The sequence below is a fragment of the Corvus brachyrhynchos genome, unplaced genomic scaffold, assembly GCF_000691975.1.
Source record: "Corvus brachyrhynchos isolate BGI_N302 unplaced genomic scaffold, ASM69197v1 scaffold633, whole genome shotgun sequence".
NCBI classification, from domain to species: Eukaryota; Metazoa; Chordata; class Aves; order Passeriformes; family Corvidae; genus Corvus; species Corvus brachyrhynchos.
This window is the reverse complement of record NW_008237435.1, coordinates 1,449,393-1,454,246: the sequence shown is the minus strand read 5'-3', so window position 1 is coordinate 1,454,246 and position 4,854 is coordinate 1,449,393. Positions and strand designations below refer to the sequence as shown.

Here is a 4,854-nt window from a genome sequence, read left to right as displayed (position 1 = left end):
CCTACACGTGTCATCCTCAACCTGTGGCCTACAAGGACATTTAATCTGATTGGTGGCCCATTCCCAGTAGCCTCCTTTCCTGGAGGCCACCTGGTAGGTGCTCCAGTTTAGGGAATGGTACACATTATCATCAATGGCTGGGCTATCTTAAACTGGTTCTGGATTGTTTTGGGTGATGCTTCTCATTATCTAGTTAAATAAAACTTTTTCCTTTCCCATATGTACTATTTCTCAATAGCTTGTAATGGAACATATCACATGCTTTCGATTTTTTTTCCATATTGCTGGATTACAGTTTAAATCCCCAAGAACCTTTACAGCGTAACCACCAGTTACATACTTGTATCAGTGTTGCAGGGAAGTGATGGGACCGAACTAGTCTTTCAGGAAAATATTTTATGCCGTCTGGGATTCTGCCAGCACAAGACATTGGGAAGAAAAAGTACAATGTGATAACCTCCTTGGGATTTGTGACTCTTCTCATAAAACATAGAAATTGCAGTGTTTGCTCTGTCACTACATCTCTGATTTCTTGGACCACTACCAATATCATAAAGCAGATGAAACCTCTGAAAGAGGCTACCTGGCAGATGTCCTTACCACTCTACTAGAATTCCCTTCCTCTGTTCTCACTGTGCACCAGCTGTTCTGACCAAACTCGTCCATTTCTGAGTGTCCTGAGAGCACCAGGTGTATTGTGGCTGAAGATGCTGAATCCCACGCCCTAAGGAACTCCACTGAAGCAACCACATAGCTGCCCTGGGTACTGGGCCACCAGCTGCCCATTCTGCTCAACAATTAGCATTCTCTGGTGTTTTCCTCTACTTACTAATAAACACCTTTCCAGACAGCTGCTGGGTATGATCTGTAGAAAAGTGCTGGAAAATAACAGAAAAAAACCCCTTTGCCACATACAGACACCTGACACTGCACCACCAGGCACTGTCCTCAGACACATCCAGGTACCCCAAGGTACATGACACAACCTCTGTGGCTGTGAAGGCACCACGCTGACATGTTGCAGTGCAGCCCTCAGACTGTTTGCTCCAAGAATTGAGGACTAGAAGAGAAAACCAGTGATAGTGAAAATGTTTTGGACCCCACCCTGGGATAGCCAGGACAAGTGCTAAATGCAGTATGGACCTCACAGTCTTTGCCACCTGTCTGCAGGTCCAAAAACAGTCTTTGACCCCACTTTATTTAATGGTACAAGCACAGACTTCAATACCTGATCACACATCTTAGTTCTACCCAACTACCCAAAGGACAGTAAGTGTCTATCTAGCCTGTTTCCTTATCTATTGACTCCCTTCCAATCTGGCTGTATGAATGACCTGCATAAGTATGAATTTCCACAGAACTTTAATTCCATATTAGCACCTTCATATGCAGATAACACGAAGTCTAACATCACATTTTCCATGAAGAAAACTCCCAAAGGGACTCAGTAACTGCATAACAAATAAAGCGATGACTTCATGTCTCACTGGAATTAAACCAAGCTGACAGTTAAATATGGGTCATCGGCAGCAATACATGGTGATTTTATGGTCATCAAGATTTCGAACAAGAAGGATGAATTGCCCTAGTCATGTGGAAAAATAAGAATATTGGGTTTCTAGAATGGAATTTAGGCAGTGGGATAATAATGTCGCTCTTGCAGTCAGTACCCCACAACTATTAAGGAACAGTAGATCAATTTTGTGCCTTGCTGGAAAGATGTCAAATTCCCCAGCATGACAGAGAATGGGTCCCAGAGCTGACATAAAAGGAATGGTGCCATCTCTTGAAACACAAAAACAAGTATCAGGGACCCATAGCTACATCTTTATGGATCCCTCCCTGTCTTGCTATTTGTTCAGTTTAGTTAACACAACAATCTTAAATGATGATTCACTGAAACCAGGAGGAGGATGCAAGTCAAAGGAAACTGAAGGACAGGATTTGTTCTCAGGTACCTACCAAAATGTGGAAGCTAATGAGACACTTGGAATTTCAAAAATACACAGAAAAATTACACTGCTATCTTATGAAAGCTTGAGTAGTCAGAACTTTGTTTTTGTCTTCCATTTGCAGCACTATGAAACACAGATCCTTGTTTCTGAGTCAAACTCTATTTCATTTTTTCCCATCTCTGGAAAAAGAAAAACGGAGGACTGTAGTGTGTTCATTGTACAACATATACTGTAATGTGTAAGGATGTCTGGATTTTCTCAGAGTAACCACTTCAATTCAAATGGCGAGCTGATTCCTTTCTCAGGCTTTCTCACTGGACAGTAGTTCCTATTTAAAATGCTCTTTAAAATGCTGTCTATGTACAAAAATATTCTTTCTTCAAAAATATTCTTCAGTGTTACAACTATAAAGAAATTTATTTAAAAACTCTTGAACTCGGGTTCAGCATACCATGGACTTCTGCTGAGCCATCTATTTATAAAGTACCAGACCTACAACGATTTTTAGGCATGACAGAATTTAACCCTGCTGCTGGCAGCTTTAGGATGCTCATTCTTCCACTGGTTTATTTTATTTTGGAGCATTGTTTTTGTATTATTCCTAATGCATCTCTTGATTACTTACACTTGAGGCACTTTACACTTTCCCCAAAGGATGAAATGCCATTTCTTCAGGTGCTGAAATCACGAGTTGTTAACAGGTTGACAAAGAAGCTGTAGCATGAGAACCACAGACCACCTTTCTTCGCATTTCTGTTTTAGTGTTTTGAACTCTACATTCAAAACAGTGAACTGTGCCAGTTAACATCCCTGGTGTCATTAAATACTGAGACAGATTTTAGGAAGACTCAGTGGGGCAACCTCAACATCCAATAGGAACAAAAAAAGACTTTAAAATTTTCACCCATACTTGTGTAAATGGATAAAAACTTCCACTGGAACTATTTAGAATTTCTGTTTATACAGAATACAACTTAATGACTGCTTGCCATAGAGAGGATATATGATCATCTGCCTTTAAAAGAATGACTTCTGTAAATTTAGTTTTTGGATGTGTGAGTTTTAGGACCACCTCACCAGGGTGCCAAAATTCTGCCCTCCCATGCTACACCCACCAATGCAAAATGTGCTGTTCCTTCTGTTTGTGTTTGCATTGGTGATCACACAACTGGGCAGCGAGGCAGTGCAGGGAGTCAAACCAGGCAGAAATGGGCAATAGAGAAAACAGAAATAGTCCCCTGTGTGTTTAGCTCCCTGAACTGGGGCACCTTAAAGACTGGCAAATTCCATCTCTGGTGCACGAGAGGCAGCAAGACAGGGAGGCTCCACCGAGACTCCACCTTCCTGACTGGATCTATGGCACCCACTGCCCACACAGGGTAAAAGTGTGGTGTGCTTGTACAAACACATAATGCCTTTCGAGGCAATCACCACTGAGCCTGAGACAAAAAATACCATCTTGATAACAGCAAGGCATCATCAGGTACCAGAAGTCACACCTGAAGTCATGGTAAAGAAAGTGTTTAAACTAGAACTTCTCAAGCACAATCTTGAGCTTCTTTTTGAAGGATTACAGCTGTTTTAATGCTAACACTGTGCATGTTTATCAGCTCTCTCCTTTTATGCTTGAATATTAAAAATCATTTGATTTACTGAAAAGATGCAATATGCTGTGGCTGTAAGACAAGCATCTTGCCAGTTCTCCCTCTACTGACTTTCCTGAATGAAAGAACAATGTATTTTAAAAATGCTAATTTTTAAAATGCTACCTTCTGTCAAACTTTGTGGTGCACTTTTTTTTCCCCTTCTGTTACTCTGAGGAGATTATTTAGCTGTGGGAGAGCTGACCGTGTTTCTTCTAGAGACCTGGGGTCATAGTTCTGCTCTGCTGAGTTCTTCTGTGAAGCTTTACAACCCTTAGGATGGGTCTACACCATCCGAGAGTTGTACTCCCCCTTCCCAATCTGGGCAGATGTAAGCCAACTTGGGTCCCAAAGCTATGTGGCTATGTCAGCGTGGCACTGAGCCTGCTAAATACACCCTAATTAGCACGACTGTGCAGCAGAGGCTCATGACTTTTTGGCTGTAGGCTGGCATGCGTCCAGCCAGCAGGGAAGAGACATTAGTCTGACCGAGTACTAGTACTGCACCTGCAAAGCAAGGTCTCTGTCCTGCATCCCAGGCACAGGGAGGTCGGTCAAATTGTGAAGACTGAAAAGGGTAGAAATCCCACAAAAAGAGGCGCTCTGAATACCTACAAAGTGGATACTCAGTTTGGTAGAACTGGGCTACTTTCCCCTCCTTGCCAGTGCTCACTGGGAGACCGGGCCATCCCCTGAGGGCTGGCAGAGGACCCTCTCACTCATACTCCTACGCTTGTTTTAAAGCCTTTGCCTCCACAGTAAATTCTTGCGGATTCATGCTCCTAGACAAAACCTCACCGTGGGGACTTCCCCAATTATTTCACTGATATTTGTTTGTCAGGATGTGAGAAATCAGCTGAGAGACACAGGCGGTGCTAAATTAATCTCCCTGCTGTCTCTGTAATCAGACATCCCCCCGCAATCAATTTCTGTTTGGGACTTGCCTGAGTGAAAAGTAAGTAACATAATATTTTAGAGGTAAAATAACTTCAGACTGTCACTGCACTACAGCTGATCCGGAAAGCTTTTCTCTCTAGCGAGAGAAAAGTTTCTGTCCCCCTTCCTGAGCCTACCACTACCCTGGCGCTGCCCCAACCTGGTGTCTGCTCATGCCCTCGCCCCGGGGCTGGGGAAGGAGGAATCTGCCCCTCTCTCAGTCCTGAGCCCCAGCTCTGAACCCCGGCGGAACCTCCATCCCGCGAAGCCCCGGCAGGCAGCCAGCTCCCGGCACCCGCAGAGGGGGCCGGGCAGCGGGC

General features: G+C 43.7%; 1 protein-coding gene across 1 annotated transcript in view; it reads right to left on the bottom strand.

Annotated features, from left to right (window-relative positions):
* SBSPON (somatomedin B and thrombospondin type 1 domain containing) overlaps positions 1-4,854 on the bottom strand; it is a 10,797-nt gene that overhangs the window by 5,153 nt on the left and 790 nt on the right. The gene's annotated exons all lie outside the window — the stretch shown is intronic.